Source organism: Ctenopharyngodon idella, chromosome 11, assembly GCF_019924925.1.
Source record: "Ctenopharyngodon idella isolate HZGC_01 chromosome 11, HZGC01, whole genome shotgun sequence".
In the NCBI taxonomy this organism is placed as follows: Eukaryota; Metazoa; Chordata; class Actinopteri; order Cypriniformes; family Xenocyprididae; genus Ctenopharyngodon; species Ctenopharyngodon idella.
The window spans coordinates 8574137-8590044 of record NC_067230.1 but is presented as its reverse complement, the minus strand read 5'-3'; the positions used below and the strand labels follow the sequence as shown (position 1 = coordinate 8590044).

Below are 15908 nucleotides of genomic sequence, written 5' to 3'. Positions count from 1 at the left end.
GACGAAAACACAAAGAAAAAAATCAGCTCGCAACAGATAAAACAAAAATCCCAGGACCAGCGTCTTCGCGGCATGGTAACGCAATGCATTGGCTATGCACTGAGGTTTTCTCTTTTTTATGTTCTAATATCAGCAGATTTTCTTTGGCACTTACAAGAAAGGGTGGAGGGGGTGGTGATTCATTCTCTATCCTGTTTCTGCAAGTACTGAGGCTGCAACAAGGGATCATGGGAACTTCTGTGACTGCCTGTTAAGAGCTGTTTATATTGCTGATGCTGAGAGTTGCTAAGGTAAGATAGCAACACGGGGATAAACACGTCCCTGAATTCTGATTCGGCTCCAGAAGTGCATATTAGCAGTAAAAAGTGAAAGCTTTGTAGTTCTGCTAATTTTTTTTTTTCCTCATCTGTAATAAAAAGGAAGTAACGCAAAAACAAACAAGGTCAGGAAACAGAGAGATGGCGAAACAAACCACAGTTTATCTCATTCATGACTAAATCCCATCCTCCCCGAAGCAAAGATTCTCCTTTCCCTCCTTTCTCTTTTTCTCTCTTCTCCGTCTACCCCTGAGGCAGCTGCAGTTCCGTTCCTGTGCTCAGGGTCGGAGTCGGCGGCTGGCACGGGAACAGAGGATTCCAAGAGAGCAGGGGGTTGAAAAGACGCCGTCTGAGCCAGGTAGGCCAAGGGGCGGAGGTCTCCTGGGTAAATCTCATACAGGTGGGCCGTCACTTCACACCCTCTCAAAAAATAGTAAGCCCAGCGGGGACTAAAAGCTTCCAGTACTCCGACAGGGTCAGAGGTGAAAGGTAGATTGTCTTTTCCCAGCTCCCTTTTTTATTGTTTAGGGAACACAGTTTGCTAAAGACGTCAACACTATTAATGTAGACAAAGCATCAGGTGTTCCTGCCTAAATGAACTTAAAAGCAGTTTATGCTTTTCATGCAACAAAAGTCAATGACATATAAGAACGTCCATGAAAAAGAAAAGAAAATTTAGAACATGTAAAAATGTACTCTTTGAATTTTACGTTTCAATTTAATGGCTCATGGTGTAAAAAGAAAAATAATTCCTTACATCTTTAATACTTGCATTCAGATCTCAATCATTAACTAAATGAATTAAAAACATGTATATTGAATAACACTTCAATGTATTTAAAAAAAAGAAACAAAAAACAAAGTAAAACTTTTGAAGTCAATCTGTAAACGTTCAAATGATGACAGTCTCAGTGGCTGAAGCACAGATTCACTGAAGTGGAAGTCTATATACCTCTGAACCGGAGTACCTGCTTTTACAGTCTTTCATGGCCCGGTTGGCATGCCCGAGAGCTTTGAAGAGGATTGAGGCTGTCAGATCCAGCCGACTGATCCCAGATCAGCACATCTGCAGCCCCAGACTGTGGATTGGACTCATCGTTCCGGTCCGACTCCAAAACACAAGCCCCACTAATGCCCTCTGAATTCAGTACTTCCAGCCTGGATCATTTCACCAGAATGAAGATGGTAAACGGCCAGCGCCAAGTTCAGATGGTCCGTTCAGCGCCAGCTAATGGAATCAGTCTTTATTATTTCAGATGAAAATGAGTATATTTCAAATCCTTCACATAAAAGCTTATTACTGGCCTCTAAAACATTGAAAGCTCTATAACGGATAATTGACTGTGATACCTGAAATTTTATTTTACACATGTTTTGCTTTTTTCCCCTCTTGTTTGGGTCTCAGTGAAAGAAAATATGGCAAACATTAAACCGGCTAAAGATTTTCCTTTGCAGTGAAAAGGACTGTTCAAGAAGCAATGTTTAAAATAATGCAAGGATTCAAGCCGTAACTCACATGGCAATGTCGACAGACTGGTTTAAATTTGCAACTTCAGCTCTCCGGCACACACCAGAGCTCCATTTAACTACAAAGAGCATTACCCAGATCTAAAAAGAAAATAAAACGGACGTAATACAAGATGACAACTTTGACAATATTTATAAAAATGGAATACCGCTTTATTCTGCCAGTCCTTTCCCACTTTTTTTTTTTTTATCACCGACTCATTCATTTACTCCATCTTTCCTGTCCTGTTCTTTATATAGGAACTCTTCAAGGCATATGCGGAACCATTTCCCATTTTTTCAGCAGGGCTGTTAGCTTTATTTGTCTTCCTTTGCACCTGTGGAACAGCTCTTTCTGCACGTTACGCACACGCTAGCACACACAGACACCCGTCGCAGTGTTTTTTTTTTTTTTTTCTTCTTTTCAGCAGGTTACCAGATTAATAACTCTTTATCATGTTAAGCCTTATACAGGTCTATTTATATAAGTCCCACAAAGGCTGTTTCTAGAGCCTTGCATCAGCTCACAGGAATGCTCTTATTAATAAAACAAAGAAGAAGCCAACATGATTAGTGGAGACAGCCACAGTTGTGCCAGCACATCTCACGTCTTCTCCCTCAGGCTACTGAAACAACAGTCCCGCGGAGAAGTGAACGCTTTGTCAGGAGTGCGCTGCCTCTGTTTGTCACCAAATATAATCGAGCAATTCAAAGTCCACCTGAGCACACGTAACAACTTGCTCTGTTCCAAAATCTAGTGAACTGCCTATAAAAGGAACATTTTAAGACACCACAGGTTCAACACAAGGCTGTTTTTAACTATGCCGTTTACTAAGATACTTCATTTTGGCCCATAATGCATTACGACAAGCTACTGTACCTCAAACAGTTGAGATTAGTTGCACAACACACACAAAAAAAAAAAAAAAAAAAAAATTATATATATATATATATATATATATATACATACACACACACACACACACAATATATATACACATATAAAAAAATAAAATAAAATAAATAAATACCTTGAATGCAAGAAAGTTGCTTATTAAAAAAAGTTCAGTGGGAAAAAAATCTGTTGAAAAAAATTATGAAAAAGGTGAAAAATGTTTACTATAAAGCTTACATTTTATGCAGTGTATATAAAAAATAGGTGCAAGTGTCAAATGCATTAAATGTAAACCTCAGTGAAAAAAAAAAATCCAAAATGGCAGATGAGGGGAAAAATGTTTATAAATGCTTATATATTCATTCAATACTGAGAAGTGTCTATAAAAATAGTTATGTGTAATTAAAAATACTTGTGTGTACTATTTATTTTTACACTTACAGTATAAAAGTACCTCACTGGTAGCTTAGCAAAATGCTAAGAGTGTTTCAAATCAGTCACATAGCAGCCTATGTAAGCAGTAGTGAGCGGGGTAGCTCACTAGATTTTGAAAAAGATACTTTTACAAGGAAAAAGTAAACATCCAGACTGTATAAAATATAGGTTAAACCTCTTAATTGAAGTCCAAAAAAAAAAAAAAAAGAAGCTGTTTCTGAAGCAAACACACATTCATTGTGTTTATTTATTTGCCTCATCAGGAAGAACTGCTCTCGGGACACAAACATTCAGGAACGCGGTCTACGGAAGGATAGGGTGTATTTCTGTTAGCAACTCCAACTGCTAGCCCAAAGGGCAGAGGGCAGGTGTGTGTGTGTGTCCCAGCGGTTAGAACACACAGCTTGCGGCTCTTCCTCCAGATTTGTCTTCCCTAGACGTATGGTTGGTGGTGGTGGTGGGGGGCAGGTATGACTACATCAACTAAAAGGCCGGGCCCAAGGGAAGTCTGTCACTGTCTGCCGTGAAGACAGATAGCAGGAAGACCCAGAGCTGAGAAAGAGCGTGAGAGTGAGAGAGATGTAATGAGCAGGGTACCTAAAGTAAGTCACCACAAGAAAGGGTCTGAAACAAATAAGTGTTCTTGATAGAATAATAAAGGAAAGTCTGAATTGCTAGGTGTCTCTTAGCAGTTTTAACCTTGGCCCAGCACCGGCCACTTCAAAGGGATCAACTACTCTCTCCTCCCGGGGGGTACGGCGCACTGGAATATCCTGACAGTAAAGAAGAGACTCTCGTTTGAAGACTGCTTAGCCGAGCACTTATGCGTTCCCTTTTTATGAGCGAAGCCGTTCCCCACTCCACTCTAGAGCGGTTTCTCTCCGTGGAAGTGGCACACTGCTCCACTTGGCATTATGACAGAATCCCTTCACGTTGCCACCCACTTACACACTCACTCACCCCAGGCCTTTAATTTTAACATGAAATGGCGTCCGCAGCCCATTTTACTGACGTAATGTGACATTTTGGAGTGAAACAGGATATTTAATGAGAAAACAATGGCTGAAACTTATGTATTTGTATTTTTTTTTTTTTTTTTTTTACATTTATCCTTCTTTCATTATATTATCCATCAGGAATTGATTGAATTGTGAAAAGAGGGCAGTATATAACAAAAATGGAGTGAAAACAACCCAAATGAGAAAATGTATTTTACAAAGTTGCATTTTAATACAACATTTGTACGATGTGATCTGTAAGAAAACGTACAATTAAAAAAACATGAAGTCCTAACTAGGGTTATTACTGATAACTAAAATTATTAGTTATATAAGTTAAATAAAATAATTATTAGATGGAAAAAAGTGATATAAATTAGAAATGTTGGCAACTAACTGAAATGAGTTTAAGTTGAAGCACTAAAATGACTGACTGGAAACATAAAAAATAAAAAACCTGAAACGAAAAAAAAAAAAAAAAAAAAAAAGCATAACAAAATTACTGACAAAAAAAAAAAAAAAAAAAAAACTCAACCTCTAAACAAAATCCTCAGTGGGTTGTACAAAAATGTACAAATGAGATTATATGAATTCGTAGAAATTTGTCACCAATTTGCCAAAATGTAAAATAACAACAAATTGTCATGAGAGTGTGTCGGACGAAAATAAGAGGGATAGTAACTCTAACAGCCGAAAAGTAAAGTTGTAAAGCCAAATGTTTTTCTTTGCAATAACATGCACTGATAAATTATGTAATGATCAGGAACATGTACAGTATTAATAAAGTAAACATAGTTTTAACTTTTTTTCATGTTGACTAAAGGAATCAGAGTTACTTCTCATTCAAAGCACTATGACTGTCTATTCACCTATCCAAAGGGAAATACACTTAAACGTTGGTGATTTTAATAATATTAATTGTTTTATCCTTATGCTAAAGCTTCCGAAAAAACTTGGTTACCTGGATCAATGCAAAATACATCCACCCCAGCTGCCTCAATTGCTCCAAGCAGATCCCTACAATTAGTGTACTGTACATCTCCCAGGATAAAAGATATCTTCTAAATACCAGGTAATCAAATACACACAAAGTCTTTGTAAACTCATTATTGCCCTGTAAAGATTATACACTATTTTGTGTTTTGCCCTCATTCTCAGATCTCGAGGAAAGATGGTGCTTTTGTACAGCACACGAGCTACAGATCCAGTCGAACTCAACAGCCTCCTCTTGTGATCACATGGAACAGTTCCAGCTTGTACAGGTGCGATAGATAGACTTTATCTGCTCTTTTCTTGGCCTCAAAGACGAATTAACATCTAAAAGAAACATTAGTGTGCATGTACATTCCCACCATGCTGATTTAAAGAGCAGTGAAGGTAAACATTTGGAATGGTTGCTGGTTTATTGGGAACTAGACTGCTTTTACTGTCACAACCGAAACCCTTAGCTCTTATTACTGAAGCTTAGGACCACCAATGTCCAAAAATAACCAATTCATTTCCCTACGGCACAGGCTGAGACAAAGGGCACAGAAAAAAATGGGAGCATGGAAAAAGAAAATGGAATGAACGGAATGATCTGCGTTCACGAGGCTAATGACACAACTTTGATCTTGTGATAATTTTCAATGGGCTTCAGAGTTGGTGTCCTAATTTCAAACTAATTTTTTTTTCAGCTGAGGTTTTCCTTTTTCCCTTCAAATCTAAACTATGGCAGATGACAATTAAGGAATTGCTTACCCGCCGACTGTCTCAAAAATCAGAGGCACTTAAAGGACAATTCAATTATCAAGGACATGCCAATATGAAAGTAAAAAAGTAAGAAATATTCTCACGGGGGAAAGAAAACGAGGCCAAATAAAACAGAGGAGACAATCAGGAAAAAAAAAGTCTGTGGGGAGGCAATTGGATTCATATGATATCTAATGTACCATATGGCGATCTGATGTGTTCCTGCTGTGACGCACACCTGATGCAGAAGGAGGCAAAGTCCTGTTTGTCGAGCCCATAAAGATTAGCTTTAATCAGGTGGGTTTCGTTGCATTCGGTAAACACCACCAGCATTCCCGACTGATGAGATCGCTTCTGTGTGCCTGTGTGACCGGGGCAAACATTTACTCCCCCTGACACTACTACTACCACCCTCTGCCTTTTTCTTTTTGGCCAAAAGTAAGTGATTTTCCATTCTGCCCTTGATGTTTAAGAAACTGGAGATTTCTATATGAGGACTCCTCACCATCAGATGCACACAGATCATGGCAAATATTTGGAATAGGTGCTGGGCTTTCACAATCAGCCCATTTGTCAGCCATTGAACGCACACATACTCATCCACTTAAACCAGTGATTCCCATCCAGGGCTATGTGAGCAGGTTCCAGAGGGTACGCGAAAAGATTTAGATTTTGCTGGGTTTGTACCGCATAGGCAGAATAGGCATCACAGGAACGCCATCAATTGCCTCAGCATCATCCCAGCCTGATGCATTAATCGCTGCAACTGTGTCTATTTACAACGTGATTTTTCAGAGTTGAGCATATTTTAGCCAATCACGGGCATGTCTGCTGAAAGTAATGGACAATCAGAGGTGTTTAAAATGCCTCAAAACGCTGAATGAGTTTCAGTTTAGTGCTAGTTTAAGTCCTTCATGCTCACAAACCCAAACCCATTAAAACAAACAAAGCGTAATACATTGTAAATTAGAGATTTATTGTGCATTTTAGATAGATTCATTGATTAAAATGGTTAGTTTTGCAAGTGTGCCGAAATCAGTGAGCTTGCGCTGAACTGACTGACAGCTTCAGTGATTATAAAGGGAGCGCTTGTTGAAAAGTTGTTGTTTTTCATGAGATTTTATGACTTCTACATCATACTTCAGTACAAAAAAAGTGCTAAGCTTTGATAAAAAAAAAAAAAAAAAGTATTTTTAAACATAGTGCTTTTATAATGTCTAAATATAAATTCAAAAGCAAAACGTGGGTGAAAAAACTATATTGGGCGTGGAAATGGCTAATATGAGCCAACAAGTGCTCCTCTGCCGCCATCTTTTTTATTTTTAAATAAAAGTGTTCGTTTTCCATCAAATGTTGGATTTATATTAAAATTTAAAATGAGTATTTAGTCTTTTTAACCTATAACATTGACTCTTTGGTTTAGTGTCGAAGGGGGGATTTCAGCCTTATTAATAGGGTGGTGGGGGTACTTCAGGCTAAAAATGTTGGGAGCCACTGACTTAAATGTCAGCCTACAGATAGATAGATAGAATGAACGATAGATAGATAGATTGATGGACTGATACATATCTGTAAGGATCGTGTATTGAGTGTGTGGCTCTTTATAGGTGGAGGTTGACAGGGGCTTGTGGGTCGTGTTAATAGGCAGTGGTTATTATCCTGTGATCATCAAGATGAATAAAGCCATTTCTCATGTCCTGTAATGGTTTAAGAGGCTAATGATGGGGCAAGGGCAGTCTCAAGACCGCCTGAGGCACTAATTCCCAAATTGTATTTAACATGGTGGAACAGAGGTGGAACTTTATGGCTTTGAAGAGCAAGCAATCCAACAAATGCCTAAATGCACCCGGATGCAAAATCTGCTTTATGAACATGACCTTCATATGCAAGATAAAGTTTGAATGAACAGCAGCTTAGATTACAGTGAGAGAGGGAAGACAGAGTTTGAGAGTTAGCCGATCTAAATTTTTAAAAAAGACAGTGGGAACAGGAAAATCTGGAGTGAAACCAGTTCATGTTTTTGCTCCATGCCGACTCAAAGCAAGGAAGCTGTTTATTAATTTAAGAGTTTTAGCAAAAACAGAACATGGTCTGTTGGTCTTTATTCTCACAAATATTAAAAAACAATTAAAGGTTAGACTTAAACTTTTACTTTTTTTCAGACAAAAAAATAAATAAATAAATAAATAAATAATGATGAAAAGGACTGATTAAACTGGCCTGAAGAGGAGGAAATGCGACTAACTTAAGACTTTAAGCGAGGCGGTGGGGCAAAGTGATGTCTAAAGTTCAAAGTAGACATGATATAATTTTTATACATCTGCTTTCATGACTGGCACTCTGGATTTCTGAGTTAATTAATTAATTGATTGGATCAGAGTGGGTATAATCAAATAAAATTTTATAACTCCATAATAAAAAACAACACTTTAGAAGGAGGCATGTGGAAAAATGATAGCATGTCCATTTTTCAAATTAATTGAATTTTAGTACTTCTGAACTTGGTCCAAGGCGTCTCATAAGCAATAACTCTACACCATCTTGAAAATGGCTCCATGACTAAAGACATTCAAACACATGCACTTTTTTTTTTTCTTTTCCTTTTTTCTTGGTTCCTTGATTTCTGGGAGAAAACCACCGCTGTTTATAACTAGTAACCGAGAGCGTTCAATTGCCAGTAATTTCCATATTATATTCTCCAGTAGTTGCACTGCCTAATAAAGTTCTCACCAAGAGTAAAAGCTAAAATATTAATTCCATCTTCAGCAGTGCTGATTGCATTAAAAAACGTCTGTTTTATTATTTAGCACAGAAAGGAAAATCTTTGTTAAAGTGACTTGAATGCAAATTGATATCACTAGAACGAACAGTAGAAAAGCATTACTAATTTGAATCATAATAATATCAATTGAATAATTCATAATGTAATATAAATAAATTAGAGAGGTAATTCGTTTGAAAATGGATGCCTTCAATTAATGTCTCAGCCCCCCCCAACCAAAAAAAAGAGGGCACATATACACCCGTTTCATAGACAAGAACATTAATTGCTTAACTGTAGTCATTGTTATGAGGTGTCAGAACCCGTGTAGAATCAGGGAAGAAACTAAACATGCAGAGTTCGCTTTAATATTACATAAATTTTTCACTGCATTTATTCAATATTCATGAATTATGCTTGCTCTCACTAACTTGTCTTTATATCCAGCGTGAAGTGTTTTTTCCGCTATGAAAACAGCAGCTCTTGTCCCAATTCAATTTCAGCGAGGATGATTTTAAAATCAGTACGTGACACGTCGCCTTTTCACCTTGTTCATTTTCCGTTCCTCTCTACGGAACAAGAGTAGCTGCCTTTGTGTCATTATCAGCCTTATTACACGTCATTAAAATACTGGAAGAAAATTCCAGAAGAAATATACACGCTAGGGCACTCTCTCTCTCGCTCTCTCTCTCTATCTCTCTCTGTCTCTCTCTCCCTCGCGTGTCACACTTTTAGGGGTGAGCATGCGTGTGTGTGTGTGCGAGAGCGCAGAAGTGACAAAAAAAGAACAATATAATTGGAGAAATGTACGCAGTAATAATAGGTATTCAGAAAATGATAATTCATATTAAACAGGGTGCATAAAGTCAGCCTCATTTGCATGTTTTAGATTATATGCATTTCAAAAGTAATTTCCGCAGGGCATATGAATGACATTAATTCCCGAGTGGTTTCTGCTATAGACCTCAAACTATCAAACACTCAAACATTTAAAAGATGAAAAAAAAAAGTACTGCCACATTTGCGAGGGGAGATTTCAAGGTTAAAGTATTTGAATGCATGTTTTAAAGTTCTGTCTAGGTTGTTTAAAGTTGTTCCTAGCCTAGTTTAAAGTTCACTAAGCTGTGTTTGGAACAAAACCATCATGAGACTTTATACTCTAAAAATTCAGCACATATATTTGTAATGTAAAATTGATGGATGGATGGATGGATGGATGATTCTTGTAACATCTGACAAATACAACTCTATAATTATTTCATTAACTTTAATAAATTCATTGCTAACTACAATATAACAATTATGCCATACACTACATTTTCAGGTAACGTAAAATATGTGCTAACATTTGGCAACTGCTAAATTAAAAAGATTATTTAAAATGACTCAATCAACCTGACTACATTAGGTTAAAGCATTAAAATCATTTTCATATGTCAGATCAGGTAGAAAAAGTTCACACATTTTAACCTCTTACAGTGTAAGTCAAATATCCAATTTCAATAACCTAAAATATAATAACCAAATGCCCATCACAAATAAATAAATCATCTGGACACAATGTGAAAATGTATACTGCTAAAGTCTTCCCAGACATGAGTAAGTGTGTTGTGCCAATCACTGTAATACGGCACAAAGAGCACTATGGGTATTCAAAGTGCCAATTTCAATACAGCCCTCCAGCCAGAAGTTGGGAGAGTGGAAGAGAGAGAGAGTGGGAGAGAGGGAGAGAGGGAGGGAGAGAGAGAGAGAGAGAGAGAGAGAGAGAGAGAGAGAGAGAGAGAGGGGGGGGGGGGGGGGGGATCCCTTTTAGCCTTGGTTCATTTGAATTGAAAACAAATTGGAGAAAGACTTGCATAGGAAACCCTCGGATTTGGCAACTTAAGTGGAAAACGGGCCATTTTTATTTGATAAGACAAATTTGACCAAGTGCCATAATGTTTCTGATGTATAAGAGACTGGAGTTTGGAGTGTTATGTATAAAGCAATGGTTCTCAACTGGTGAGTTTGGATAAGAAAATAAAAAGTTTCTAAACTTTTACCGTTTTTATAGTTGTTATTGACATCAAAGACTGTGTCCAATCAAACTCAACTCAAAATACAACATTTAGGTGAGGATTTCATCTGGCATTTAATAGAAGCTAGTCAAATTATACCGATGTCAACTTTGACAAGTTGTGTGCCAATATATATATTAGAGCTGCACGATTAATCGTAAAAAGATCGCGATCTTGATTCAAACACCCACGCCATCTTATTTTATTAATGGCAACGATTCGGGCTTTTAAAACGTGTCTATTAAAACGTTGACAAAAATCACACCGGAACATTCAAATCTCTGTTCGTGCTGCCGTGCTGATCCAGAGAGAGCAGTTTTGAACCACACAGTAGTTATTTCTGTGTTACAAATATACAAATTATCACAGAAGTACTGAGATAAAAGTTTAAAGTTAGAAAATATAACATTGATGTCTTCGATAGCAATCAAAATAGAGCAAACCACCTTTTGAAAAGAACTTGGCACTTCAAATAAAGATTGTATCGAGTACATCTTTTTACGCCACTAGGTGGCGACAAGTAACTTAAAAATGTATTTGTCATTGGATTATTCATTCAAAAGATTCGTTCAAAAACACCAATTCATCCAGTAATGAACAAGTATTTATTAATGAGTCACTATATTCATTCAAAACCCTTTTTTTTTTTTTAAACAATTCATTCAATAATTCGTTCATTTTTCCAGCAATTAGAGTCCAGCAATTAATATTTTGTTTAGTTGTACTTTTTATGAACTTTTTTTTTTTTTTTTTTTTTGCAGAGTAAACAATTTTGGTATAGCGTTGGGTCGCTACTTAATTTCCTGAAGCAAAACCAGTTGAGAACCACTAGGCCAACTAACGGACAAACCAAATAAACAAATCTAAATGAGCAATACGGCATAAACTTGCCCATCTGTGCTAGTTTTGGCTTACTCACAAAGATTATGTGTATAAAAATAATTGTAATAAAGAAAACACAGGGTAGAAGGGGAGATACAGTCTGGGCTGCCTCCCTTTGTGAAGTTTGTGTTGTGTCTGTCTAAATATTATGCTACCGAATGTATCCCTCCACATGATTATCTCATTATGAATTAATGGTTTGCATGCTGCGATGTGTGTGCGCAATGCCTAGTTCAAGCTAACTGTTTATCTGCCTCACCAAAAGAAAAATAAAACACGGGTGAGAGTGAGTCTGGCCATTATAATCGTGAGTCAGCTTGTTGTGGCATTTAAAAGTCAAGCAGATATTAACAGCTTGTGCGGCGAGCGGAGAGTGAGATCAACTCTAATGAACAGCGTGCAGACGGTACGCTACCGTAATCGCCCTGATGATCGAGTTTCGTCCTCTTCGTTTTACAAGTCTCCGCTTACAGGTGCTGACAGGCCACTATGGCGAGATTTAAGGGAAAGAAAAATGGATTTTATGGCATTATCTCGTTATATCTCTCTCCCCGTTCTGTACTCATACTGTAAGACTAGCCTCTTTGTCCTTCTCCAGAGAAGGATACGTGGACAAGTTCAATTACGCAGGGAGAGTAAATGCTGAGGAAACGGGAAGGAGAGAAAGGCAGAGTGAAGGAGAAGAAATAAAGAATATCTAGAGGGAGAAAAACGGGCTAATTAGGACCTGGAAAATGTATTTGTTATTTTTTTTCCCCCTGTCTTTTTTTCCCCCTTCCCCCCCTTTTTTTGTTTTGTTTCCCGAGGGAGTTTTTAAAGAGTTCTATTTCTTTTCAACGAGGGAGGCGGAGGGGGAAAATGAAAAGAGGATTATGTTTCTTAAGACAAAAATCATGACATGCACAGAAAAAATGAAATGTCTCGCAACAAAGGAATTCACAATGCCGTTTAGCCGGCGTTGGACTGCGCAAACATCTGCATTTACACCTCATTTCATTTGTGTCTCAAAACACAGACCCAAAACATTGGGTAGTGGAAGTTTGAGGCCTTTTTTAATAGAAAAAAAAAACAAAAACAAAACAATATATATATATATATACACATACATACATACATACACACACACACACACACATATACATATATATATATATATATAGAACCTCGGGCAATAACACTCTAATGAAGTGCATACTAAAAGGGCTCATTCCAATCTCCTTACTTCTGACACCAAGCGTACTTGAAAGGCCATCTTTAGAGAAGCGGTTCTGTAATGATAGCGGCGGATAGACTGGACGTGTAAGAGGCATATTCATTCCTTTGGCTTTAATTGGAGAGCTCGCATGACTGACTCAGAAAGGCTGCTAGTCTGGTTCAGAGCCCCCGAGCCCGAGCCCAGGGGCAGCCAGGCAGAGCTAACGCCCTTAGTCAGGAGGAGGTGAGCGCTAGCACAAAGCCAACATCAAACTAGACACTCGGGCTAAAAGGTACGAGTGGAGCTGGGGGTGGGGGGGGTTCTGGGGATCTGAAAGAGAAAAAAATAAATAAAGGAAAAGTCGATGCTTTTAAAAGACAATTAAAGCACATTGATTTCTCTTCATTGTTTCAACAAAACGCATTCCAGAGCATCTGGGGCCTTGACTGTTTTATTCGAACACAATCTGTGGTGCTTCTTTGAGTTATTGTAATCGTTTCCTCCACAATGGCACCAACCTGTTGCTGACATTCCTGCGTATCACAGTTATTCGCCATGTATCATGTCTCTACTGTAGAATAAAAAATAAAACAAAAATAGTACAACCGCTACTGGTAGAACTTTCAAGACCTGTCTGCATAGCTTTAAACGATTCGATGGCTCAAAAACAACCAAAAAATAAAAAAAAAATAACACAGCTTGGAATTATCAAGACAGCCGGGGACGGGAAAAGGGTGGGGGTCCTGTGGGGGGAGGGGGGACGCCATCTGCTATCTTTCACCGGAGACTTCTGACTCTGACTTCTCGTTCCCCTCTGCTTTTATTAATACCTTCGAAAATAAAGGAATGGAAAAAAAACTGCATATTTGTCATTTCCGATTGTTTACCTTTTTCACGGCAAATTGATTTTTACATCTCCTTTTCCTGGAAGCGTCTAGGTGCGGGCCTGCCAACCCCTGTTTCTCTGTTTTATGGACCTAGCCCTCTGGAGAAGTTTTAAAGCTTTCACTTCAGAAGTCATTTAAATGATACAATACTGCTTTTGTCCCAGGCACCTCTGTTTCTCTCTCTTTCTCTCGCTCTTCAATCACCCAAATTCCAGCATGCATTCTTTTTTTTTCTCTCTCTCTCCAAGTTCAAGACATGTTTAAAAGTTGTTTTTTTGTTGTCGTTTTGTTTTTTTGTCATTTTATCGCATCTCTTGAATTTGACTGTTCACCTCAAAGACGAAAAGACGACTCATTGCATCAGTGCTGAAGAAGTGGGATGACGTATGATTCGAAGTTTTTGTAGACGTCTGGTTTTACACCCACCGCCGCAACTGCATTATTGGGTAGTTTCGGAATCAGTCGTTTCGCTGTGAATTGTGTCTGGCATGTGGGACAAAATTGGAGTTCCTTTTGTTCAGAATTATGGTTTAATACCCAGTCTGCAAGCAAGACAAGGCCAAAACAAGGCCAAAACTGAGAGGGAAAAAAAAAAAAAAAAAAAAATGGAATAGTTTGCTTTGCAAAAATTCTCCCGGTGGCTCCTAGCCATATCTGCACAGTGAACTGCTGCTTTGATTTCTTGTGACATAACATTTAGACTCAAGATTAGCATGTTAGTTAACTTTTACAAAACATTATTGCAAGATATCATGCAAAGATCCTATCCATCATCAAGGCAATTGGCTGGGTTGACTTTTAATAAGAAATAATAGAAAAATGAATCACGATTGTTGTATTTTTTACATATTCATTAAAAAAAAAAAAAAAAAAAAATTACTCTTGATCACAAAAACATGGTAATGTCTTGTAAATTACTAAAATGGCCAAATCAAACATTTCCCTTTTCTTACGGTTGGCATGCTAACAGCTTAGCCTATTGTCTTAGCATAGTGCTAACTGGTTAAGTAAAGCTCTAGAACAAGATATCATGATAACATAGTATGTTTTTGTAAGGGCATTGAGAAGAGGGACAGGATCTTGCTTGACATCCGTTTGACTTTAGTCTGAGGACTTAGATGTAGTCTAAACTTATCCCCTAATGTGGTTTTTATGTAACAAAAAAAAAAAAAAAAAAGGACAAAAAAGCCATGCCAGATGCTGCATGCAAAACGCAAACATCTAGAATCCATGTGGAATATCTGAAGGTCTTGATGGTTAAAAACTGGCACAGGCTCAGAAGCTGTCACCCCTCAAGCTGTGAAGCCTTTTTATTGTCTGTGCGTGTACAAATCCTACAAAAAAGGGGGGAAAAATTAAGGGGAATTCTTTTCCCTGAGACCTCTAAAAGTAGATCTCAAAAACCTGTTGAGCTGGAAACATCACTCAACCCCCAGAACTTCAGCAGAGATTAAAAGGCTAAATGGACCGGCATGACTAAACATTTCTTAGTGCAGGGACATGTTCAAAGGCTCTTGGGAATTAAAATCCTCATCAATGCTCCAGCAGAGACAAATCCTTATTTATTTGCTATAATAGGAACACGTCTTTCCAAAGCAGCGAGAGGTGATAAACTCCTCGCTTTATTCTTTTCATCGTGATCAAACACATTCCGGCTACTGAGAGCAGTGCATGTGGTTCTCCTACACACTCAGATTTAGGAATGGACGAATGTGATCATCAGGACTAAACCAAAGTAAAATCTTTTAGCACTCTAATTACTTTCAGAGGACAGTGCAAGGTGGTCCGAACATCTATGGTGCGCAAGTGTATTATTCTATGTGCAAAATTGACTTTACTTCAACCTGTTTCCAAATACTGACACAGTTTTGGGCAAAGCTGCCTCACTAATTAAAATAATCCTTTCATGCTTGTCTGATGAATTACAGTTGTATTTATTATAAAACTGTTACACACAAAATAAGCACCAAGAGCACACAATTAAAACCTAGTTAAGTGATTATTATATCGGTCTGTTTGCGTGGAAATGGAGATTGAACCTGTTCGCAGTCATAATTAGGCTAAATAAAATTAAAATTATATTTGCGGCGCTCACAGGTACAGCTGGGACCAGTGTCACGGGGGTCCACTCATCGCCAGTGATTGGATCAAATTGTTGGGCGATTTACAGCACCATTCCCCCTCGGTGTCAACCAATTAACATTTCCTTAACACCCTGCACCTCTTTGAAGTAAGGTGTCTCCA

At 38.0% G+C, this 15908-nt stretch overlaps 1 protein-coding gene and 1 long non-coding RNA gene across 3 annotated transcripts in view; one reads left to right on the top strand and one right to left on the bottom strand.

The window, feature by feature from the left end:
- Window positions 1–15908, bottom strand: part of foxp4 (forkhead box P4) — a 147057-nt gene that overhangs the window by 105751 nt on the left and 25398 nt on the right. The gene's annotated exons all lie outside the window — the stretch shown is intronic.
- LOC127522446 (uncharacterized) lies at window positions 500–7162 on the top strand. 2 transcript variants are annotated; one of them, XR_007932597.1, is made up of 3 exons: window positions 500–675; window positions 5092–5223; window positions 5310–7162. It is a non-coding gene; the product is annotated as an uncharacterized LOC127522446 (long non-coding RNA). The 2 variants fall into 2 exon arrangements; XR_007932596.1 differs by having other exon boundaries at window positions 1298–5223.